The sequence below is a fragment of the Amblyraja radiata genome, chromosome 14 (assembly GCF_010909765.2).
Source record: "Amblyraja radiata isolate CabotCenter1 chromosome 14, sAmbRad1.1.pri, whole genome shotgun sequence".
Classification (NCBI taxonomy): domain Eukaryota; kingdom Metazoa; phylum Chordata; class Chondrichthyes; order Rajiformes; family Rajidae; genus Amblyraja; species Amblyraja radiata.
The window spans coordinates 11475634-11502476 of NC_045969.1; the positions used below are offsets into that span (position 1 = coordinate 11475634).

General features: G+C 43.9%; 2 protein-coding genes and 1 long non-coding RNA gene across 3 annotated transcripts in view; all 3 read left to right on the forward strand.

Annotated features, from left to right (window-relative positions):
* Nucleotides 1–26843, forward strand: part of LOC116980360 (interferon-induced GTP-binding protein Mx3-like) — a 281647-nt gene that overhangs the window by 203332 nt on the left and 51472 nt on the right. The gene's annotated exons all lie outside the window — the stretch shown is intronic.
* Nucleotides 1–26843, forward strand: part of LOC116980363 (interferon-induced GTP-binding protein Mx3-like) — a 445599-nt gene that overhangs the window by 188601 nt on the left and 230155 nt on the right. The gene's annotated exons all lie outside the window — the stretch shown is intronic.
* Nucleotides 681–25300, forward strand: LOC116980369. Its single transcript, XR_004413946.1, has 3 exons — nucleotides 681–690; nucleotides 8234–8240; nucleotides 22144–25300. It is a non-coding gene; the product is annotated as an uncharacterized LOC116980369 (long non-coding RNA).

The following is a 26843-nucleotide window of genomic DNA, read 5'->3' on the forward strand; positions in this document are numbered from 1 at the left end:
CAAGTTAGGGCTTTATTCTTTGGAGCGCAGAAGGTTAAGGGGGGATTTGATAGAGGTCTTTAAAATGATGAGAGGAATAGACAGAGTTGACGTGGATAAGCTTTTCCCACTGAGAGTAGGGAAGATTCAAACAAGGGGACATGACTTGAGAATTAAGGGACAGAAGTTTAGGGGTAACATGAGGGGGAACTTCTTTACTCAGAGAGTGGTGGCTGTGTGGAATGAGCTTCCAGTGAAGGTGGTGGAGGCAGGTTCGCTTTTATCATTTAAAAATAAATTGGATAGTTATATGGACGGGAAAGGAATGGAGGGTTATCGTCTGAGCGCAGGTATATGGGACTAGGGGAGAATACGTGTTCGGCACGGACTAGAAGGGTCGAGATGGCCTGTTTCCGTGCTGTAATTGTTATATGGTTATATGCAAAAATCACAATCTCTTCAGAGACAAAATCAAAGAAACAAGTTTTCCTTTATTACATTTCTGCGCAGAAAAGGGTGTCTCTCCTCTATCATCCTCTAGAGACACACAAAAATGGAGATGCTTCCTATCTTTTATACCTTTCTTCACTATGGTCACTACCTCATGTCTCCCCATCTAGCTTCATCCAATCATAACATAAAGCCCACATTCCCACGAGAACGTCCAGGAGCGTCTCGGAACATCTCCTGACGTCAAAGGCTTCTGCTGGAGTTTTTATCTGTTACTTCTTTATCTAGAAGTTCCCTCTGTTCTGTATATTGTTACTTTATTCTACCAGCAGTCTGGCTTCTGCTGACACCTTATTTCTTTCTAAGTTATATTTTTCAGAGTTCTAGTATAAATCAACCATCCCTATTAACCCTTCTCTCACAATCCACCATTTTTCTTTTTGCTACGCAACTCTTGATTTATACTATATCTTCCTTTTCTAGTGCTAGCAGCAGATTCTTCGCCTCCCTATCCTCCTCTCGCTAGTCATACTGTGTTCTGAAGGCCATCATGACGGTGCTGTTCTTTGTCAGGGCTGTCTCTAGCAATCGCTGAGCAAGCCCTCGAGCGCAGGGAATGATACAACGTCCGAATAGGCATAAAGTCAATGGTTCCTTCCCTTCACGCACGGTCCATGGGCTGATATTGTCCGATGGGGCCTCCATAGGACCCTTAAATCAGCTTGCGTGTGTCCACCCTTTCTCTTTTGTTCGTACTGCTGTCTCGGTGATTAATAACACAAGGTAGGGTCCAGTCCACCTAGGTTGCAGCTTTTCTTCCTTCCATGATTTTACAAGATCCCAATTCTCTGCTTTCACAGAATGGATTGGCAAGTCGAGATGGGGACTCTGTGCCAGCAGCCCCTTGGTTTTTAAATTCTGTAATAGAACGAGATACTGCCAGTAAACAGTTCCTTAAGAAAACATCACTACCATGGTGGGTATTTCTTCTATCTTTCCCAAATAATAAAGACCTAACTTGTTCAACCTTTCTCTGTATCTTAGTTGCTGAAACCCAGTCAACATTCTAATTGATCTCCTCTGTACTCTCTATTTTGTTAACATTTTTCCTATAATCAGGTAGAAGGTACAGGAGCCTGAAGACTGCAACAACCAGGTTCAGGAATAGCTACTTCCCCTCAGCCGTCAGGCTATTAAACCTGGCTTGGACAAAACTCTGATTATTAACAACCACTTTCTGTTATTTGCACTTTACCAGTTTATTTATTCATGTGTGTATATATTTATATCATGGTGTATGGACACATTTATCTGTACTGTAGTAAATGCCTTACTATTTTTCTGTGTGCTTAAGCAAAGCAAGAATTTCATTGTCCTATACAGGGACACATGACAATAAACTCACTTGACCTAATTATGCCTACCAAAATTATGGGAAAATGATTGGAATCTGGCTGCTAGCACCCTCCACTTCCACCTCCCTATCAGCCTCCGGCACGAGCTTCACCTACACCGCAGCCCATGTAGGTATCGGTGGTAACAGGAATTTATCCGATTTTACCTAAGAGAATCAGGAGCCGATAGCGCACACATCCCTGGCACCAGATCAAATAAAAAGAAGCTCCAGTTTACAGACCACATAACTAGCAATGTTACAAAATTTTGGGATTTTAAAAATCAAGTCTTTAATTTATCCCATTAGATAAAGCATAAAAAGAAGTTTAATTTGACACCTAATTCACTTTCATATCTTCAGTATTAAAAATGTTATGGCCATTTTCATACTCGGAAATTGGCATCTTGTTCCCTATTGCTTTTTCATTGACTTAACACAAAAGCTGTGATCGAGAACATTTAAAAGCTCATAACTTTCTTAAAATTTACGAGAACTGAAAGAAATGTTCAGTTATTATAGATTGAAGCATTCTGAAACAAATATGAAACAATCTTACTTAGATGACTTGAAATTAAAGCATATAATTAGTTAGTTACCTAATTGTAGCTCATTACAAAATTCAATTGCTAGATCTAAACATCTATCCATTTCTTAAGAATAGATTAACATTTTTAAATAGCCTAAGTGTCCAAATAACATTCACACAAGAATTCAGAATATAACATAATTTTAAAATCTCATTGTCATGGGCTTATAGGCCAAATGGAAGGAATTTAATGTTTAATACCTGTAAATTGATGGCCATTTAAATCATCTTGCCTGTGGGATTTTCTGGAACGGGACCATTTGGAACGCTGAGGTTGCGGTGACTTTAGCCCCCATATCGGCAGCAAATACACTGCTGGTTCTTCAGTGGGGAAAAAATCACCGTTTCGCAACTTAAAATGTGAATTAAATACATCTTAAGAAACACTTTTATACATAAAAATAAACTTCTTTCTTTTACCTGTCCCCTACATAAAATCCGGCCCCGTTGTCGGCATTGACGGCTTCAGAAGGTGATTTTAAAATCATTCCAGCGATTAATTTGTCGGGTGAATTTTTTTTAAAAACACACAGAACGGCCGTCGGAATGATTCTTTAGCAAAGTCTTGCACTCCAACAAATATAATCCAGGACCAAGTCGGAAAAAAAACATGTTTTAACCCCGCCCCCCCCCCCCCCCCCACCTCAAACGCACCAAAATCGCGCACATGGCCAGTGGCAGAATTGCAGCGCCGCTGAAGGTAAGTATTGTAACATACCTAACATAACAGGACGTTAGGTGCAAGCCCACTGCAAGTCATCCTCCGAAGATGACCCCTTCAGTGAGTCCGACGAGGGAGATGAGTGGGGATTGGGTGAATGCCTAGCTGAGAAGCGTGCTGGTTTTTCAGATAACAATAAGAACAGGGATAGACCAAAAGTTCCGAAGGGCCAATTTCCAGTCAGAATGGTCCCAAATCCAAGAGCCATGACACCGCCACTAAATAATGAGGAGCCACAAGTAACGATCCCGTTATATACACCATGGAGACCAAACGAGATGATGGCGATCTTGTTGGGGGCCCCAGATAAATATAAAGATCCGGCAGGATTCGTGCAGTTTTTACGGCCCACTATTTCCGTATACCAGGCAGACTCTAGAGATCTCTGGTCATTAGTCCAACAAGTCCTGACTGCTTTAGAATTCGGGCAATTCACCGGCCATCTTACCCACCGGACCCATAATGATCTTGAACAGGTACAGCAACTGGACCTAGAGCATGTGAATTTGATCCTTACGGCTGTTTCCCGGACTTTGCAGAAGGCATTAGATTGCTCTAAAATATTGGACATGAAGCCAAAAAAGGGCGAGTCAGCAGAGGACTTCCTGGAGCGCTTTAAGTCCATATACGCCAACCAGTCTGGAGATCAAAATTACCTAGCGGGTCAGGCGTTGCCTCAGTTCTGCGCCATGCTAATGAACTGCCTGCCCGCGTCTATAGTACAGTCCATAAAAACCAACAATATGGACTGGTCTGAGGCCTCACCAAGCAGGATGAGCAGGGCAGTGATTGCCTTCTGGGCTGATGGTCCTAGTGGGGGCAGTGGCACGGGTAAACAAATTAAGAACGAATACGTTATAAAAGAAACAAGTCATAACACCCCAATGCCTGTTACGAATAGAACAGGTTACCAGATGGAACCACAAACTTGCTACCCTGGATGGGTAGACAAGTGGAACCATGGGTAGCACACTGATCCTAATGGACCACATGCGCCAGGTTACGGACCTCCCTACGTAGCGCAAGGTCCACCCAGAGGTAAAGGGAGAGGACAACAGAGACCTCCGGGACCACCAGGCCCATACCAAGGACAGTACTCAGGAGGGGTCTGTTACAATTGCGGTGAATCAGGACACTGGGTACGAGGATGCCCCCACGAATATATGGGACAGGGACAGGGACAGGGAAATGGAAAAGGAACGGGAGGTAGAAGAGGAAGGAAATACACAAACTTCTCGTCTGATAACCCCTTTCTGCAATATTGACTTAGCAATTTAATCGTGGGTTCCCCTACGTCCGACCGAGAGCCCATGATGTTACTGCAAGTCCACGGTAAATGGCATCCATTCCTGGTAGACACGGGAGCTGCTGTCTCCACCGTTTTACCATCCCTAGGGTTGGAAGCGTCCGGAAGAACTCAGCGATTATCAGGATTCGAGGGAAAGCCCAAGGACTACCCTATCTCTAAAACTGTTACAGTCGGATACAAAAATTTACATGTCCAACATGAGTTTATAATTACTGAGGGCCCCGATTGCAACCTGATGGCGAGAGACTTGTTATGTGCCTTTCACCTTAAGCTTCAGTGCAGCGAAGAGGGCATAACAATTGTACCAGGTGGATTTCGACAATGTTATATAACCCGTAAACCTCAATGGTGGGTTTTGGATCTGCCAGGGGGCATTTACCACGTTAAATTGGCCTATGATGGCCATGAGCCATCAAATTACGCGCTATGGTCAAAGGACCAGCAGGAGAGGCGGAATTCGCAGAAATCCCGTAACACCTGTGGAAGCAAGGGCCTGAAGTAGCACCACATATTACCCGAAAAGTGAATCTACCATACCACGCCAAAGACCTCGGACCAATGGTCAAACAGGCTGTTGACCATTCGGATCCACTTTCTACGGAGGTTCAAATGGTAACAGGCGACATCCAGATTCAGTTTTACCCCTGTCCAAAGAAAGAGTTCACTAAGCTTCACCATCACAGTGGCAAAGATGTTTTAGAATATACTAACCCAGAAGTATGGACAGACGACTCTACTCACGCGGGACGGACAGATGTACCACCAGTGATGGTGGTGATGAAGGAGGGAGCCACCCTACCATCCGTCCACCCTTGAAGCCCCAAGCTATTACTAGTATTGATTTAAGGGCCATCAATGCAATCGTCCAGCCACTACATGCACTGGTCCCAAATCCAGCGCATATTCTTGCCTCCATACCGGCCGTCGTCGATCTTCAACATGCCTTCTTCGCCATACCTTTACATCCAGATAGTCAGTACCTCTTCGCCTTTACCCACAACGGCCAGCAGTATACTTGGACCCGGTTGCCGCAAGGCTTCGTTAATTCACCGATCCTGTTTTCTAGGTGTCTACAGCTACAACTGCGCGAGCTTACGTTACAACACGGCTCCAGCCTGATACAGTATGTTGATGATCTGCTCATTGCCAGTCCGTACGAACAAAGCAATCGTGAGGATACTATCCTGCTACTTAATTATCTACAGCAGCTGGGCTACGTGGTCAACCCACAGGAAGTAAAAGTCGGACAGGAAGAGGTTAAATTCCTTGGCGTGGTTCTTTCAGCTGAAAGTCGACGATTGGAGCCAACAAGGATTCAGCCCATTTGCCATGTGCCTCTGCCAACAACTGTCAAACAGGTCCGAAAATGGCTGGGAGTGATTAATTACTGCAGGCAGTGGATCCCTAACATCACCACGATGACGAAACATCTGACTCCTTACACATCTATGAACGGCACCTTTCAGCTTGGTGACATGGCAGAGAAGGCCTTTCTACAATTGAAAACTGACCTGGCCAGCGCTCCGGCCCTTGGCCGACCACTCTATGATCGACTCTTCCAACTTTATTGTACAGTTATGGATGGCTGCTCCACGGTTGTCCTGACTCAGAAACATGGCGATAAGCGTCGCCCATTGGCATATTATTCATCCAAGTTAGACCCTGTAGCATTGGGCTACCCTCACTGTACACAGATTCTATCGGCCATCTACAACAGCGTTCAATCAGCTGCCAATATGACTTTACAACAAGATATCGTTGTTTACAGTTCCCATTCTGTAACAGCACTGCTGGGACAGCTCCAGACCCAACATTTAACCATGGCCCGACAGAATAGATATGAGATATACCTTTTGAACAATCCAAAGCTTTCTTTTCAATGCTGCACCACCATAAATCCAGCCACCTTTATAGAACACTCGCCGGAGGAAAAGGAGTTTTCTGGCCACGACTGCCTACAACTGGTACACGAGGACACCTCACCCAGGCCTGATATGAAAGACACGGCCATATTTAACCCTGATGTTTCCTTCTTCACTGACGGAAGTTCTTCCATAGACGAACAGGGCAGACGATTGTCCGGTTATGCTATTGTAAATCAGGACGGAGATACTATTGAGGCCGTGGCCTTTGAAAACCCGTTTTCAGCCCAGCAGGCTGAACTATTTGCACCCTGGCCGAAAGACTATCTGCAAACATTTACACGGACTCCCAATATGCTTTTGAAGTGGTGCATGATTATGGTCAATTATGGAAGAATCGTGGGTTCCTGACCTCGTCAGGAACAGTATTATCACGCCAGAAGTTAGTCTCTAACTTATTACAGGCCATTCGGTTACCTAGTCAGCTTGCTGTTATCAAAGTTAGAGCTCATACTACGGGTCAAAACCCTCTAGACATAGGAAATCGCCTTGCCGACGAGGCGGCTAGGAAAGTTTCCAGGAGTCATCAAATTGTTGTGCCCCCCTTTATATCCAAATACAGAAAAATTAATAGCCTATATATATAACATCATTTTGGATAAGGAGAATCCAATAACGGAAGTATATCGTCAAGCATGGGAAAATGAAATGGGATTGGCTATAACAAAAGAAAACTGGGAAGAAAGTCTACAACGAATACACCGGTGTTCATTAAACGCCAGACATATACTGATACAATTTAAAGTATTATATAGGTTACATTATTCGAAAACTAAATTAAATAGTATTTTTCCGAATCTCTCCGCTATTTGTGATAAGTGCAAGAAAGCAGAGGCAAATTTAATACATAGTTTCGTTACATGTCCTAAATTGAATTATTACTGGACAGAAATCTTTAAAGTTATTTCTGAAGTCATCAAAGTTAAATTGGACCCTAACCCAAAGCTAATAATATTTGGAATTCCGGATTTACATCTATCACTTACAGTAAATCAAAGAAATTTCTTTGATTACTGTTTAATAATTGGGAAAAAAATCATATTGAAATTTTGGAAGGGAACATTATCCCCCACAACCAAAATGTGGGCAACAGAGATGATGGAGACGTTACATCTGGAAAGAATTAGATTTGTCCTATTGGACAAGTATAATTCTTTTGAACAGATATGGTCTCCATATATACAGTATTTAGAGAAGTAGCTGTTCTTGGCAACACAGCTCGACGTGCACCCTGCGGGATTTGGTGAGAATAATTCATTTTTATATTGGAATTACATATATGTCTTTATTGATACTATCACTTGTAGTAGTGTTATTAATAATACATATTGTGGTTACTAAAAATGTTTTTTTTTTTTTTTTTTTAGTTTATCTTTTGTTTACTATATATAATCAAATTATTATTTAATCACTCTCTTAATGATTTATTCTTTCTCTATTCTCTCTCTATCATTATTTCTAAAAAAACAGTAGATAAGTATTACTAGTGTTTTACTTAATGCAAATTGAATTAATTTGATATAAAGTTGTTTGAAGCATTGTAATTGATTACCTTTAATAAAAAAATATATTAAAAAAAAATTGTTGTGCCCCGAATGATGAGGCAGACTAAATAATTCTACTAGGAATAAGTCTCCCTCAGAAAAAGGAATGCCAACCATCCAAGAAGTCCTTCAAATGCAGGAGGACGCTCCTGCAGAGGTGAAACAGCTGTGGCAGGACCAAGGGTGTATGTACGATCCTGCCACCAGCTTATGTGTTACGCCTGCCCCACAGACTTGTATGTCTGATGAGCTTGCGTCGTGGGTTATTGAATGTGTACACTTTGCAACTCATTGTGGGGCCAAGGCCGTAAGTGATATGCTTTTAGAAACCTGGTGGCATCTGAAACTTCTGGACTTGTCCCAGCGTATTAACCAACAATGTCTGATTTGCCAGCAGCATAATCCAGGTAAAGGCTTGCCCTGTGAACCAGGTAAGACCCCTTTACCAGCAGGTCCCTTTGAGACCTTGCAAATGGACTACATTGAGTTGAAAAGGTGTCAGTGTTATAAGTATGTTCTTGTAATTTTTTGATGTTTTCAGTAAATGGATTGAAGCATAATCCAACCACTGACAATAAAGCCTCTACCATTGTAAAAATATTGTTACGTGAAATCATACCGCGATTCGGTGTTCCTGCACGTTTAAGTTCAGATAATGGTCCTCATTTTATTGCTGCTGTAAACAAAGAAATGTGTCAGCAATTACAGATACATCAACAGCCCCATTGTACGTATCGACCTCAGGCCGCCGGATTGGTGGAACGAGCAAACCAGACTTTGAAAACCAAATTAGCAAAATTAGTGGCACAGACTGGCTTAACGTGGTTAAAACTGCTTCCTGTATATTTTTCAGATACGCACTACACCTTCTGGCACGGCACGACTGACGTCGGCGGAAATCATATATGGTCGACCTTTACGCACGCCATGGAATGACCATGCCCCCGCAGCGGTCCATTTCCATCAGATGACTGAGGAAATGACATCCTATGTGTTAGCCTTAACCCGTGCTTTGCGAACTTCTCATTCACAGGTCAGGGCTGCATATGGTGAATCGCCAGCACGAAAAGTCCCATCTAAGATTGAGCCAGGTTGCTATGTGCTGGTCAGGAACTGGACGCGTAAGCACCTCGACCCACATTGGGATGGTCCCTTCCATGTCCGACTCACTACTCCGACCGCTGCCAAAGTCGAGGGTCGCGCTGCATGGGTTCATCTGCACCACTGCAAATTGATTGGGGAGCCCAATCAAAAGGGGGGAGAAGAGTAATTCTATTTTGTAGAGTTTTCTTTAGTATGAATTTTTTTAAGGAGTTGTATCCTTATAAGTTTAGTTGTATCCTTATAAGTTTAGTTTTGAATCTTTAGTTGCTAAACGGTTAAGAAATGCGACTGATTATTGGACTGACTGACTGAAGGACGTTTAAACCTGAGTGAATAGCTGATTACGACAATTAAGTTAGAAATGAGCTTTTTGCGAGACTTTTTGTGAGCTTTTGTATATTCCAGATAAATTGAAATGAGACGATTTATCCTGCCATGCATCCTGATGCTACTGCAGGCAGAGGGAAATAAAGGAGAGATTCGACGATGTGTCCCAGGACACGAATATAGGATCTTTCACCTCTGCAAGGGAGATGTTGTACAATGTAGAGACCCAGAAGCCCTCGGAAGATGGAACATAACTAAAATTGACTACTGCCATGGCAAAATGCAACAGACTAACCGAAGCCTCCACCTAAGTGATCGGTCACTCTGGGAGTTTCCAGGTGGGTACCAGAGATGCAGGATTGACTTGCAGGAAGAACCCCGGGGAGGACCGAACTGCAAAGAAACACTTGTATGATGGACTATGTTATCAAGAAGCATTAAAGGGCTACAAAGGAAAGAACCTGAACAACGAACACGGAAAAAACGAGAATTTGAAGAAAAAGACTCCAACATGTTTATACGGGCCCATAATGAATTATTTGGTAAAGGGCAAGTTGTGTGTTACCCCGCTATGAAATCTGTTATTAGCCTATTTACAGTATCTCCCGAGTGGGGAAGGACTGAACGATTAGTAGTGTCAAGATGAGAAGCCAGTTCCGGTCAAAGCTATCACCATCTATTATGATGAGTCCTTAGCCCCACCAGCTAACTGTTTGCCATTACCTCGCGACAATAAGCATTCATACCCAGGCTGTCACAACTCCTCGAGTTCCAGAGTAAACATAGAAACATAGAAAATAGGTGCAGGAGTAGGCCATTCGGCCCTTCAAACCTGCACCGCCACTCAATATGATCATGGCTGATCATCCAACTCAGTATCCTGTACCTGCCTTCTCTCCATACCCCGATACATTTAGCCACAAGGGCCACATCTAACTCCCTCTTAAATATAGCCAATGAACTGGCCTCAACAACCTTCTGTGGCAGAGAATTCCAGAGATTCACCACTCTCTGTGTGAAAAATATTTTTCTCATCTTGGTCCTAAAAGATTTCCCCCTTATCCTTAAACTATGACCCCTTGTTCTGGAATTCCCCAAAATCGGGAACAATCTTCCTGCATCTAGCCTGTGCAACCCCTTAAGAATTTTGTAAGTTTCTATAAGATCCCCCCTCAATCTTCTAAATTCTAGCGAGTACAAGCCAAGTCTATCCAGTCTTTCTTCGTATGAAAGTCCTGACATCCCAGGAATCAGTCTGGTGAACCTTCTCTGTACTCCCTCTTTGCCAAGAATGTCTTTCCTCAGATTTGGAGACCAAAACTGCAGGCAATACTCCAGGTGTGGTCTCACCAAGACCCTGTACAACTGCAGTAGAACCTCCCTGCTCCTATACTCAAATCCTTTTGCTATGAATGCTAACATACCATTCGCTTTCTTCACTGCCTGCTGTACGTGCATGCCTACCTTCCTTCTCCCAGCCACCCCCTATCAGTCTGAAGAAGGGTTTCGGCCCGAAACGTTACCTATTTCCTTCGCTCCATAGATGCTGCTGCACCCGCTGAGTTTCTCCAGCATTTTTGTGTGCCTACTTTCAATGACTGGTGTACCATGACACCCAGGTCTCGTTGCATCTCCCCTTTTCCTAATCGGCCACCATTCAGATAATAGTCTACTTTCCTGTTTTTTCCACCAAGGTGGATAACCTCACATTTATCCACATTATATTGCATCTGCCATGCATTTTCCCACTCACCCAGCCTATCCAAGTCACCTTGCAGCCTCCTAGCATGCTCCTCACAGCTAACACTGCCCCCCAGCTTCGTGTCATCCGCAAACTTGGAGATGTTGCATTCAATTCCCTCGTCCAAATCATTAATATATATTGTATATAGCTGGGGTCAAAGCACTGAGCTTTGCGTCACCCCACTAGTCACTGCCTGCCATTCTGAAAAGGACCCGTTTACTCCTACACTTTGCTTCCTGTCTGCCAGCCAGTTCTCTATCCTCATCAATACTGAACCCCCAATACCGTGTGCTTTAAGTTTGTATACTAATCTCTTATGTGGGACCTTGTCGAAAGCCTTCTGAAAGTCCAGATATAACACATCCACTGGTTCTCCCTTATCCACTCTACTAGTTACATCCTCGAAAAATTCTCTAAGATTCGTCAGACATATAACCGTATAACCATCTATCTATATTACTAAAAGTCTGTTCTTGACCGGTTTTGGCCATCTGTGCTGCGATTTCCGAGAGAACGCCGCCACCTACGGCCGTTATTTTTGGCCACCTTGCTCAGAGCCCCCCTCCGCCGTATGTGTGCCGAGGATTTTTCCCGTCGATGTAAAATGACAGATATATTAATGATTTTACAAAATTCCCCATTCTCTCTGCTGCCCCTGCTGGCGGCAGGGGGGAGGGACTATAAAACCAGGAAGTGGTGTGCCTCAATCAGTGTCTGCAAGCTGGAGGAAGGCAGAGGGTCACGTTTCTCTGAGCTGTGAATAACACTGAACACATGTCTACTCAAATGTAAGTGTCCTTAGTGGTTCTAAAACGCTTGCAGAATGTGTCTATTGGTTCTAAAATGTTTGCAAAAAGTGTTTATTGGTTCTAAAATGTTTGCAAAAAGTGTCTTTTTTGGTTCTACAATGCTTGCAGAATGTGTCTTTTTTGGTTCTAAAATGTTTTTTAGGTTCTCCCCCCCTTTCCTCTCCCCCCCCCCCTTCCTCTCCTCCCCCCCTTCCTCTCCCCCCCTCTCTCCCTCTCCTCTCCCCCCCTCTCCTCTCCCCCCCCTCTCCTCTCCCCCCTCTCCTCTCCCCCCCTCTCCTCTCCCCCCCCTCTCCTCTCCCCCCTCTCCTCTCCCCCCCTCTCCTCTCCCCCCTCTCCTCTCCCCCCCCCTCTCCTCTCCCCCCCTCTCCTCTCCCCCCCCTCTCCCCCCCCCCTCTCCTCCCCCCCTCTCCTCTCCCCCCCTCTCCTCTCCTCCCCCTCTCTCCTCTCCCCCCCTCTCCTCTCCCTCCCCGCTCTCCTCTCCCCCCCCTCCTCTCCCCCCCTTTCCTCTCCTCCCCCCCTCTCCTCTCCCCTCCCCCACCTCACCCCTCCTCTTCCCCCCTCCCCCCCCTCTCTCTTTCTCCCCCCTCCCCTCCCCCACCATTCCTCCCATTTTTGGTTCTAAAATGTTTTTTAGGTTCTCCCCCCCTTTCCTCTCTCTCCCCCCCCCGTCCTCTCCACCCCCCCCTCTCCTCTCCCCCCTCTCCTCACCCCTCTCTCCTCCTCCCCCCTCTCCTCTCCCCCCTCCCCCTCCTCTCCCCCTCTCCTCCCCCCCCCCTTTCCTCTCCTCCCCCTCGCCTCTCCCCCCCCTCACCTCTCCCCTCCTCTCCTCTCCCCACCTCACCCCTCCTCTCCTCTCCCGCTCTCCTCTCCCCTCCCCCCCCTCTCCTCTCCCCCCCTACTCTGCCCCCCTCTCCTCTCCCCCCCTCCCCCTCTCTCTCCCCTCTTTTTCTTCCCCCCCTCCATTCCTCCCCTAAACCCCCTCCCCTCCACACACCCCTACCCCCTTCCCTCCACCCTCCCTCCCCCTCCCTGCTCCCCACCTCTCCCCCTCCCCTCTCAGCACACCCCCTCTCTCCCCCCCATCCCTCCCCCCTCTGCCCCCCATCCCTCCCCCCTCTCACCCCCTTCTCTCCCCCTCTCTCCCCTCCTCCCCCCCTCTCTCTCCTCCTCCCCTCCATCCCGTCCCTCCCCTCCACACCCCCTACCCTCTTCCCTCCACCCTACCCCCCCTCCCTGCTCCCCACCTCACCCCCCTCTCAGCACCCCCTCTCTCTCCCCCTCACTCTCACCCTCTCTCTCTCCTCCCCCACCTTTCCCCCCTCACCCACCCTCCCTCTTATCCTCCTCTCCACCCCCCTATCCCTCTTGCCCCTCTCTCTGTGTCTCTGTCTCTCTCTCTGCCTCTCTCTCTGCCTCTGCCCCTTCTCTCTCTGCCCTCACTCTCTACCCCCGCCCGCCCCCTCCCCCTCTCTAGATGTGACTGCAAGTTGGGGGCTATGCGTCAGTAGATAGGGTGGTTATGGGGTAAAAGGAGCAAATTAATAATATGAATATAATATCAAGGGGGTAATTAGCGTGAGTGCGGGGGGGGGGGGGATAGTTAGTGTGTGTGACGCTGTGTGCCGCCTCCCCCACACAACCACACGTTAGGGGAACAGACCCAATTTATATGGTTATATGTCTGACGAATCTTATAGAATTTTGTCCCACTTAGGAAACCTGAACGGAAACCTCTGGAGACTTTGTGCCCCACCCAATGTTTCCGTGCGGTTCCCGGAGGTTGCAGGTGGTTGCCGGAGGTTGCAGGTAGTGGAAGCAGGTAGGGAGACTGACAAAGACCTCCGGGAACCGCATGGAAACCTTGGGTGGGGCGCAAAGTCTCCAGAGGTTTCCGTTCAGGTTTCCTAAGTGGGACAGTAGCATAAGTTTGCATTTAGGATTGGTGAGAATAACAGTTTTTTACCACGGTAACGAATGCATGGTCATGACTGCATTGTCTGTGGAAGAAACAGATAATAAGAGCGAAAAGTTATGAAGACCTGCTCCGTCTTCATAATAGAGCTTTTGTTTCTTTTTCTCTTTTTTCTTTTCTAACGCCTATTTCTTAACTTTTTTCCCTAACTCTTTGCTTAATGGGTTTTTCTTTTTGATCACTTTTTCCACAATATCATGATTCTCACTTTCTTTATTTTTCTCTCTTTTTAAAGCTTAAAAAATGAAGTGGTACAATAAATGTAATACATTATATTTGGCTTGTATTATTGTACTGTACTGTACTTCTAATAAATAAAATTATATTTAAAAAAAAAAGAAAAGTTATGAATTGTTTCTTTGTTTTGTAATACTTCTATAAGGACCAATTAATCAAGAAACAACATTTGGAAGATTCAATTTTACTATCTTAAGAGTGCGTAAACTATATCTCCACCACATCCCCGAGTAGTAATGGCTTTCAAAGTTGGACATTGAGAAAGTTACAGAAACTGCCATTACATGAAAAATAGATGTAAACTTAAGATCAAAGGTCAGGAATAATTAACATTGGTTCACAGGATGTCATTTACCTGGTCATTGACATACAGTATTAATTTGCAACCAGCCAACACTTCCTACAGACAGATAAAGAAACTTAATCAGCCAGCCACAATTTAGACCACAGGGCACTCCATATTTTAAGCTTTGATTCTTCCTTGTTCAATCCCATGCACTTTGAGTTGTGCACTTTGACCCATGTGCACGATAGTTTCAGAATATGGAAGGGAAGCACTCATTTTGGAAAAGGGTCATGTTAGACCACGGTGGAGCAGCGGTAGAGATGCTGCTTTACAGCGCCAGAGTCCTGGGTTCGATCCTGACTATGGGTGCTGTCTGTACGGAGTTTGTACGTTCTCCCCGTGACCGTGTGGGTTTTCCCCGGGTGCTCTGGTTTCCTCCAACATTCCAAAGACGTACAGGTCTGTAGGTTAATAGTCTTCAGTAAAAATTGTAAATAGTTCCCAGTGCGTAGGAAAATGCTAGTATACGGGGATCGCTGGTCAGCATAGACTCCGTGGGCCGAAGGGCCTGTTTCCTGTGTCTCTTAACTAAACTAAACAAAAACTGAAAATCCTTGATAAACACAGCAAATGGAGCAGCGACTGGGAATGCTTAACAGAACTGACCAGTTCTGATGAAAAATCAGTGACTTTAAAAATTAAAGCTGATTCTCTCAGTACAGAAGTTAAAAGATCTGCCGAGAAATTTTTAAGCATTTCCCGATTTTATTCTAGATTTCCTAAATCCACATCATTTTGCTTTTCAGTCAGTTTAGTTTATTGTCACGTGTACCAAGATACAGTGAAAAGCTTTTGTTGCATGCTAACCAGTCAGCGAAAATACAATACATTACAATCGATCCATTTACAGTGTATACGTACATGATAAGGGAATAACGTTTAGTGCAAGGTAAAGGCAGTAAAGTTAAGGAGATCAAGGATAGTCTCAAGGTCACCATTTGCAATGTTTTAAGACTTTGTCGAAACAAGAGTGGCATTTGAGGCATTGGATTGGCACACAAATTATGGAGGGATATGGATCATGTGCAGGCAAAAGGGATTAGTTTAATCTGATATGATGTTCTGCACATAGGCTGAAGGGCCAGGATGGAACTCGGGTCTCTGGCGCTGCAAGGCAGCAACTCTACTGCTTCTTCCCGCATCCCAAAGCAGTGCGGGTTGGTAGGTTCGGTGGCCACTATAAGTTAACCCCAGTGTGTTGGGGAGTGGATGAAAAAGTTGGATACTATAAAAATCGTTGAACAAGTGATCAATGGTCAACCTCGAAACAGTGGGCTGAATCAAAGATCCTTTAGCGGAGCAAGATAGACCACTCTTGCTAAATGCAATGGGCTGACGTGTAGTATGCAACAGAGCGGAACGTTGGCCTTATTTTCATCCATTTCCGTAACCGGATCCGACCCGGCTCACAGTGTAATCAATGTTGCGGGGGAACAGTTTGTGTTATTAAATTTAAATTCTGAAAACGAGGAGAAGATTTTTATCAAATAACTTTTATTGTTACGAGGATGTTTCCGTAACCGGCTTCCGTCTCCGCACTGTTCAAAAGGGAACTGCAGATGCTGGAATATCGAAGGTACACAAAATTGCTGGGGAAACTCAGCGGGTGCAGCAGCATCTATGGAGCGAAGGAAATAGGCGACGTTCCGGGCCGAAACCCTTCTTCAGACTGATGGGGGTTGGGGGGGGGGGAGAAAGAAGGAAAAGGGGAGGAGGAGGAGGAGCCCGAGGGCGGGCTGATGGGAGGGTGGGAGGAGACAGCTAGAGGGTTAAGGAAGGGGAGGAGACAGCAAGGGCTAGCAAAATTGGGAGAATTCAATGTTAATGCCATAGGGACGCAAGGTCCCCAGACGGAATATGAGGTGCTGTTCCTCCAATTTCCGCTGTTGCTCACTCTGGCAATGGAGGAGACCCAGGACAGAGAGGTCGGATTGGGAATGGGAGGGGGAGTTGAAGTGCTGAGCCACTGGGAGTTCAGGTAGGTTATTGCGGACTGAGCGGAGGTGTTCGGCGAAACGATCGCCCAACCTACGCTTGGTCTCCCCGATGTAAATCAGCTGACATCTAGAGCAGCGGATGCAGTAGATGAGGTTGGAGGAGATACAGGTGAACCTTTGTCGCACCTGGAACGACTGCTTGGGTCCTTGAATGGAGTCGAGGGGGGAGGTGAAGGGACAGGTGTTGCATTTCTTGCGGTTGCAACGGAAAGTGCCCGGGGAGGGGGTGGTGCGGGAGGGAAGGGAATAATTGACGAGGGAGTTGCGGAGGGAGCGGTCTTTGCGGAAGGCAGACATGGGGGGAGATGGGAAGATGTGGCGAGTGGTGGGGTCACGTTGGAGGTGGCGGAAATGGCGGAGGATTATGTGTTGTATTTGCCGGCTGGTGGGGTGAAAGGTGAGGACCAGAGGGACTCTGCCCTTGTTGCGAGTGCGGGGATGGGGAGAGAGAGCAGTGTTACGGGGTATGGATGAGACCCTGGTGTGAGCCTCATCTATGGTGGCGGAGGGGAATCCCCATTCCCTGAAGAACGAGGATGTTTCCGTAACTGGCTTCCGTCTCCGCACTGTTCACACGGCGGAGAAAGTTATGCATGAGAACATCCCACTATCTATGTTTAGTCACAGCTTTTGGGCTTTTGATAGAAGGTTTCAAAGGTCAAAGGGTTTTTATTGTCACATGTACCAATTAAGGTGCAGTGATATGCGAATTACCAGACAGCCATACGAAAAAAAAAAATAACAACACACACAACTACATAAAAGTTAGCATAAACACCCACGACAGCGGATTCCCCACATTCTTCACTGTGATGAAAGGCAAAATCGTCCAATCATCTTCCCCTTTATTCTCCCACGGTCTGGGCAGTTGAACCATCCGTCGGGGCAATCGAAGGTCTCGCATCGGGGCGGTCGAAGCCCCTGCGGCTTGGAGTTCCCGAAGTCGGTCCCTGACCAGAGACCGTGAGCTCCGTGATGTTATAGTCAGCAAGCACCCGCGGTTGGAGCTCAGAGGTCGATCCCTGGCAAAGGGATCGTGGGCTCCATGATGTTAAAGTCCGCAGGCACCCGCGGTGGAGCACCGGAAATTGGTCCCCAGCAAAGGCCGCCAACTCCTCGATGTTAGGCCGCAGTGCGGACGGAGATATGATACGGGAAAAAAATCATATCTCTGTCGAGGTAAGAGATTAGAAAAAGTTTCTCCCAACTCTTTTCCCACTAAAAACATACATTTTAACACATACTATTAAAACACAAAGAAGGAAGGGACAGACAGACTGTTGGCGAGGCAGCCATTGCCAGTGACGCTCTATCTGCAGGCTGAAAGGAAGCTTTGTCAAAGGCTAACACGGTCTTTGGAGGGAAAGTGCAGGGGGCATTGGGGAGACCTCAGCAGAACACCACTCTGGCCAAGGGCAAAAAGCTATTCCAGTAAACCTTCATTATAAAGGACCAATTGGTGGGGGGGGGGGAATGGTGTCAATTATTGCCGATTGTCTGCTATAACCAAGTGATCCATGGGGTGATTTTCGGAAGGTGGACAAAGATCCTCAAAGCTGGCACTCCTGGCAGAAATGGGAGGAAAGCTCAATTCGATAAAGCAGTGCTCTCAGATTTACTTAGTTTAGAGATACAGCACAGAAACAGGCCCTCCCAGCTACACCACTGCTGCCCACAGATGGATGAATCTCCTAACTCCTCAGCCCCAGATCCCAGAATTAGTGGCGTTTCTCCGTCACTCCCTGCTCCAGGTGAGACCTTATCCTTAACGTTAGAAGACGATCAACTAACTCGAGTTCATCTAACTAGAAGCAAGCCCCAAATACTTATTGTTTTCAAACATGAATGGGTGTTCAGGCAAAGTGGTTTAATCGTTCCTTTCAGCCCATCTTTAGCCTCCTCCTCCTTCCCCCTCCCCTCAAGTATTGACCAGTGACTAGTCTAGTTCTACAGCACCCCTCCATTCATGATCAGATTTTTAATATTCTGCTGGTGGAGATTAATCATCAGGCACACATCAAATCTACTTTTTTTTTAAGGTTGTTTAACTATTGAGTTTTCATAAAATGCCAATGCTGTCTGACCTGCCTTATAGGAACAAACACCTAGGTTACAACAGATTTTGTCTGCTATTACCAAAATCCGTTATAAAGAGATTCATAATAACGAAGGTAGACTGTACCGAGAAAATATCTGGGGTTAGTGATGTGAGAGCAGTGGATCGAGAAGGAAAGGAAGGAGAAAGAATTGACGAGGGAAGTGGGTGTGAAGGGGAGAAAGGTGAGGTTGGAGCAATGGTGGTATGGAGACTAGGAAAGGGGACTGGTCCAGGGAAGTGATTGGGTGATGCATGAAGCCAAGGAAGAGGACGTGGGTGGAAAGCGTCTGCACGTGTTTAGCTTGTGTGCAACTGTGTCCACATCCTTGTGTGTGCTGAGCTGGTGCAGTAGAGCCTGGCAGCAGTCGTCTTGGAATCTGTTGCTATTGAACAAAGCAGGTCTCTGTCAAGACTACATGGTTGTTGGTGTACTGTGATTTTGCCCCACCTTTATGAAATTCACACATGGGCATTTTCCACTCCTCAATTGGAGTCAAATCAAAATGTCCGTAATATGTTAATTCCACTTGCCAAAGAAGATTGCAATGCCACATACTTCCAGGAAATTCCCTCCCTTTACTAATTTGGAATCTGTTTTCTTACCATGTAATTCATGAGTACAAGTAATGGCAAAGAAACCATGACGTATCAGTTTCCTTTATTGCTTTATAGATTTTAGTTTTTTGTTGAAAAAGCCACAGTTTAGTTCTTGGTGAACTCACCATTGTCTATAACTTGCATTCAGTCTAAAATACACATCATCCATTAATGAGTGAAGAACTCATTATCAGAATACAGTTGCCTCTGCTAATAACAGATGTAGCCGGAATACTGAAAGGGGGAGAGGGGGTTAATTTATTAATTTTGAGTGATAAACAAATTTATGACAGTTGCTAATTTTATTAAGAAATTTGAACAAACTTTCTTGCAGCTTTGGGATATGACTCCTGTGGTGTCGTGATGTCTTCTCGCTGATGATCGTAAGGGATTCTGTCCAATGCGCTAATCTGCTCATGGAGGATCAGTCAGCAACACTAATGAAGAGTTATGGCTTTGACAGGGAACATAGGAATTTGATATTTTCTAAAGCAGCCTTCTAAACCTTGATCAGTATCTGTCGAAGTTTAAAAGTTGCACAGTGATTCCGGCAAATCTTGGCTACAAGAATTAAAGTACGGTTTTCAAGAGGGTCAGTTGTACAATTAAGACGTTTGTATGATTTTCTGTCATTTTTTTGATAGACATTACTGATTTTTGTTGGCTGTTTTAAAAAAAATATTGTGGTGATAGGTTCTTGTCCGTTCATGACTTTGTGTTTATGTTTTTCTCCTGTCGCTTCCTGGTGAGCGAATGTGTGATGTTGGAGAGATGTCTGGTTTTGTTTTGCTAATATACTTTGCAATAGTTGTACAGTTGTTTGTGCTGAGAAATCATAAAATGCTAATATAGGATTTTCCCAAAGCAGAGTGAAAGAGAAACTAATGACAGGATTGCAGTAGAAAATGTATAAACTTAATTTGTGTAAGACGGAACTGCAGATACTAGTTTACACTGAAGATAGCCACACAAAGCTGGAGTAACTCAGCGGGCAGGCAGCATCTCTGGAGAGGAATGGGTGACGTTTCAGGACGAGACCCTTCTTCAGACTGGTTAGGGATAAGAAAAACTAGAGATATAGATGGTGATGTGGAGATAAAGAACAATGAATGAAAGATATGCAAAAAAATGTTTTTTTTTGCATATTTTTCATTCATTGTTCTTTATCTCTCCACATATCTCTCTACGTATATCTCTCATTTTTCTTATCCCTAATCGGTCTGAAGTAGGGTCTCTACCCGAAACATCACCCATTCCTTCTCTCCAGAGATGCTGCCTGTCCTGCTGAGTTACTCCAGCTCTTTGTAAAAAAACTTAATTGTCTGGATGGTCCTTTTCTCTATCTCAAAGAGAAATTAGTTAAAACCTCTGACTGCAGAAGTGTAGTTTGAGAAATCCTGGTGTCTTCTCGAATTTGAGATGTAAATAATTAGAAATTAGAAATACAAACTCTAGGCATGTTTAATGCAACACTTGACAATAGGATGACCAGAACCTAAATACATATCTGTGCAAAAGATATAAAGCAGGATTATAATGACTGACTGCCCAGTCTTGCTGACAAGGCAGTGGAGAATGATATTTTCATGCTTAACAAAAAATCTATTATTTTGTTCTAACTTCATCTTCCCTGTTATGGTAAAGCCATTGTTGTCCTATACTGCTCTTTGAATCAGGGAGGTGCGAATTAAGGAAGAGAGTGTGCCTTTCATTTCTATCATGAGGGCTGCTCTTTGATTTCCAAATTAATGTGTCCCTTTGTTTACTTCTTATTATGTCTTATTTGCTGCAGTGCAGAAGCAAGTGCTTACATTCAGTTGAAACCTGGTCCCATATAGTTTGTGGAATTCACTGCCCCAGGGAGCAGTGGAAGCAGAAACGTTAAATATATTTAAGTCTAAAATAGATGGTTTTTTAGCTGCCAAGGGGATAAGGGGCTACGGGGAGAGGGCAGGGATATGGACCTAGGTATGGTTAGTATAGTAAGACCTGAGTGATCTCCTGGACAAGTGTCGATCGCCTGGATTGGGGTCGGAGAGGAATTTCCCGGATTTTTTTCCCGAATTGGACCTGGGTTTTTATCCGTTTTTTTGCCTCCCCCAGGAGATCACGCGGTTCTTGGGGTGGAGAGGGGTGATAGCGGTATAAAGGGGAGGGTAGTGTCTTGTGTTCTGTGTCTTGTGTCTACTGTTTGTGGGTAAGTGTGTCTGTTTAGTGTTCAGCCATGAGCGAATGGCGGTGCGGGCTCGACGGACCTGGTGGTCTACTCTCGCACCTACTTTCTATGTTTCTATGTTTCTATGATGAGTGTTCCAATCTGTTGATACATCCAATGATCTAGATAACCTCTGATTAGTTTAAATTTAAATGTTGGTTCTGACATTGCCTGGATGGCGTATTGTTTAGTTGAGCTGAAGTCTTCAGTCACCGTCTTGTAGAAACTTGAGTGCAGTGGGGAGATATCCTGCTGATTACACTACTGTCTGCTCCATATTGGAGCGCTCAAGTCCATCTCCATTCCTTCTCCTTTGACTGTATATACACACACAGTTCACTCAATTCTTACACTATTTGCTGGGGGTAATTTCATATTTAATGGGCCAGTGATGAAGAGACTTGTCAGCTATCTGACACCAGCAAATGTTGTGAAAACTGGGCTTTGGGTGCTCACGAAGGCTGGATGGATGTTTGGGTTAATGGATGATGATGGCACAGTGTGGTAAATATTGATAATTAAAGAATGAAAGACTGGTATTAGCATGTTGCCTTTGTTACCCTCGGTTCCTCACATTCAGGGAAGTATTTTGAAAAGTAGTTATTGTTAGCCAAATCGATAGTTAATTTAAGAATTTAGACTGTATTTTAATGGAATTTATAAAGGGACACAAAGAGTTGGACCTAGCTAGTCTCAATTGCTGTCATAGTTAGAATTTTTCTTTGTCTTCAGAAAACAAATCATGTCCATGCTTAGTTCTCTCAGATCATGTACTGCACACATTAAAAAGAAATGAACATTTGTTCCACCTGCTGTACTATTTTTACATTTTAATAGACAGAACAAAAATCTTATTGAAGCACAACTTAAACCTGCAGTGACTATTTTAGCACAATTTTTCAGAGTAATTATGTATAAATGAACATGGGAACTGGTGTAAAGTATCTCATATTCCTTGACTCCCTTATCTTGTCATAGATGTCTGTTTCTAATCTTGAAAGTGGTGGAGATTCCATATTTGGTTTACACTGTATATGAAGAAATACTTGTTTTCTGACCTAAATGGTTTGGCTAAATTTTGAGCATCACGATCCCTTCTTTATTTCCTTCTCGAGAAAACATCTTTCCATGCAACCACCCTCATGGAGTTTTAAATCATTCTAAACTCTTTCATTATCTAAAGAGTCTAAGCCGAAAAGCCTCATGGCAGTCTGGTAACTTAGCATATTTGTAAGCACAATCATACAGTGGTTGTTTTATTTTGCAATTGGCCTGCAAACAAATTGCATCCTCCAGTGAAACTAATGCATCTTTAAGGGATCTATAATTAATTGGTGCAAATAAGCCGAAAATACAATTTGTACTTCTCAGTCACTTAGTCAAGTGAGAATTAAGCCTCCCAATAAAGAGGTATATTCCGAAGCTAAATTTACTCCATATATTTGCAATATTTCAGTATCTTATGTTTACATATCGAGGCAGTTGAGACAATTATTTGTACAAGTTTACCATGAAATTGCATCCCCTGTTTTCTACCCATTCTCATGTATCCTAGTTGTCAAATTGTTCCACTTTATTTTTAAAACTGATCTTCTGCCACATAGCATCTCATACTCTATGTATACCATCATTAACTTAAACCAACCCAGTTAGCGCATGAAAACATTTGAGCAGTTTTAAGATCAATCAGCAAATGTTGTAGGAGGCAAAATAGTGATATGATAACATTTTATGTGGTATACTACAGACTAATGGTGCTGAACTTAAATCTTATGGAAACTATTTTGCCTCGAAGATTTACGTACTGTGATGTGATCCCTTTCCCTCACACCACCCCCCCCTTCAAAAAAAGTGTAGTTAATGTTTACCTAGGCAAAGAAAACTAGTGCTTATCTAGCATATTTCTGTCACGTTTTTAAAAGAGGGGATATCGACGTCATCAATTTAAAAAAAAATAGGGAAGTGGTACACAATATTTTGGAAGATCATGGCTTATCTTTAACCTTAGCTTGATAACTATATACTTTCATTGTCCAAAAACCTCTAGACCGCTACACTGACTCTACTCAGTGACTGAGCCTCCACAGCCCCTTTATAATTCTGAATTTCTTCTCATGATAGTCCTGAATGGTTAACCACTTATTTTGATCCTGTGACCACTTGTTCTCGTTGCACGACCCAGGGAAACCACTATCCCTACATCTACCCTGTTAAGCCCCATAAGAATGTAATATTTTAACGATATTCCCTTTCACCTTTCTAAACTAAAGGGCATGGATCCAGTCACCTTGTCTTTGCTCAAAGTTCCCGTGAATCAGCCAGGTGGATCTTTATTACACTCCCTCTCTATTCGTCTGTAGGGAGATCAGAACTGTACAGATTTGTTCCAGGTGCAAAAAAACGTTCCTGGCAAATCACAGCACAATAAAATTGCCAATTTTGGAACAGAGCTTCAAAGATTGTTCTGTGAAGGTTGGGCATAACACAAACTCGTGTGATTTAATGCCGTTCTGGAAGCTCTTTTGTTCAAATGTGAATGAGTATTTTCCAAGGGTTTTTTTGTTTTAATCCTTGGGCTTTTTTCTGAATGTGGCTTGATTGGAAATCCACAACAACAACTACTGCAGGAAACCCAGATGCCCATTGCACCATGACTGAATTTACTCTTCCTGATCTAGTTAATTGAAGGTGCTTGTAAACTATCTATAAAGTAGCCAGCCAATGCAGCATTAAATTTAAAGCTAACTTTTTCAAGATTATGCAGTTTTTTTGTTAGCATTTGCCAGGAATGGTTAAGGTAAGACCCCTGAGGAGCAATTCAGAAGTCCCAAGAAACAATCGAACAGAAATTATACTGCTGCAAAGCTTTCACCATCTCATTGGTTTGGTACTGTGCAAAATAGTTGGCTTTTTATTTTGACAGTATGATTTAAAAAAAAAAAAATTATTTCATCTATTCAGATACATGTGGTACATCTCTACTTTTCCACTTCCTTCCCATCACTGGAAGCACTTCACCTAGGTTGCCAGAGATGATAGCTGGCCAGCCTTGGATGAATTTAATATTTGCGAGTCTGAACATTTTCGCTAGCACATGTGAAAGAGAAAATTGAAACTAGTTCCAGCAATGTAGATTAATTTTGGTTAATTTTGAGAGTGTAAGAGTTAATTCTCGGGCGAGGGGGGAGGAGGGGTGGGGCGAAAAATTGAATTAAGCAATATTCTATGGAAATCAACTCAACATGCACAATATTCCAATAATCCTCTTACCTCAGTCCCCAGAGATGGTATTTGCATTCTTCATCTTATACCAGAACCATCCAGACTTGTATTTCACCTTGGGGCACACTCTATTCAATGCCTGTTCAGTTCCCTACATGAGAACATTGCAATTCCTCAGCCACGAGAATCATGGGTCATAAGAAATGTCAACAGAACAAGATCGTTACCCAACTTTGAACAGGAATCATCAACCACGCCCCACTGAGAAGATAGACACAAAAAGCTGGAGTAACGAACCAGCAGTTTGGTCTGATCCACAGCTCTACAAATGGAACTGAGTCTATTTTGAAACCATTTAGCAATGTGAAATTGGAGGTATTTTGTTTTAAATGTGATCAAATCCCAATGCAAAGAAGTAAAGGAATATTACGATCCCAGGTGAAGTGTATTATGCACACTCTGTTCTTGGATAAATTTAGGTGAAGTTGCAATTAATGCTCAAAAAAGTGTCTGAAATATGGCTCCTGCTCCTGGTAAAATAACAAAAACTGATGCTGATACGTTCTGATAAAACATTCCAAAGGAAATATAGGTTTGTTTCACAATTAATGCTGCAATTCAGTACAACACTTAAAATGACTTGTAAAATACTTAAATACTGTTACACAATGTATGTATTGGCAATCACAAAATAAAACTCTTCTACAGAGATGTTTGGAAAAGCATTGCATCATTGTCACAGATGGCTTCATTTGACAATTGTTGTGCATTATTCTTCATTTTTGACAGATCTCCAGTTGAGTTGCACAACACTGAAACAGGCCCTTCAACCCTCATGTTTGTGATGATCATTACATACCCCTTTGCACTAATTCCATTTATTTTCTCTTTATTCCCTCCGGTTTCCCCTCCTTCTACAATGGTGTACCGCCATGGGCTAGCTACTGTATGAGCCTTACTTGTATGGTTCTCAGTCGTGATTTCTCTTTCCATTTCACCACTATCACTTCCACATTTGCTTCAGGATTCACTTTTGTCCCCTTCCAGTTCACTGTGCTGTTCTCTCGGCAACTTCAGCTAACTGTCTCTGGCATTCCTCAATCCCAACCCCTGTTGTTCAGCTGCCTGGGATCTGTGGGCCAACATAAGCAAGGGGTGGCTGAATGAGTTTCAGCTGCTGCTGCAAACTGTCAGGCAACTAAACCAACCCATCACCAACTAGACAACAGTCTAGTGAGGGAAAGGGATCACATCACAGACCTACTATCAACCTCATTTGAGACCCTTGGACTATTTAATTGGCCTTTACTGGACTTTATTTTGCACTAAACAATATTCCTTTTATCCTGTGTCTGTACATTGTGGATGGTTTGATTATAATCATAGAAACATAGAAATTAGGTGCAGGAGTAGGCCATTCGGCCCTTCGAGCCTGCACCGCCATTCAATATGATCATGGCTGATCATCCAACTCAGTATCCCGTACCTGCCTTCTCTCCATACCCTCTGATCCCCTTAGCCACAAGGGCCACATCTAACTCCCTCTTAAATATAGCCAATGAACTGGCCTCGACTACCCTCTGTGGCAGAGAGTTCCAGAGATTCACCACTCTCTGTGTGAAAAAAGTTCTTCTCATCTCGGTTTTAAAGGATTTCCCCCTTATCCTTAAGCTGTGACCCCTTGTCCTGGACTTCCCCAACATCGGGAGCAATCTTCCTGCATCTAGCCTGTCCAACCTCTTAAGAATTTTATAAGTTTCTATAAGATCCCCTCTCAATCTCCTAAATTCTAGAGAGTATAAATCAAGTCTATCCAGTCTTTCTTCATAAGACAGTCCTGACATCCCAGGAATCAGTCTGGTGAACCTTCTCTGCACTCTCTCTATGGCAATAATGTCCTTCCTCAGATTTAGAGACCAAAACTGTACGCAATACTCCAGGTGTGGTATATTTACAATATATCATTAATATATATTGTAAATAGCTGGGGTCCCAGCACTGAGCCTTGCGGTACCCCACTAGTCACTGCCTGCCATTGTGAAAAGGACCCGTTTACTCCTACTCTTTGCTTCCTGTTTGCCAGCCAGTTCTCTATCCACATCAATACTGAACCCCCAATGCCGTGTGCTTTAAGTTTGTATACTAATCTCTTATGTGGGACCTTGTCGAAAGCCTTCTGGAAGTCCAGATACACCACATCCACTGGTTCTCCCCTATCCACGCTACTAGTTACATCCTCGAAAAATTCTATAAGATTCGTCAGACATG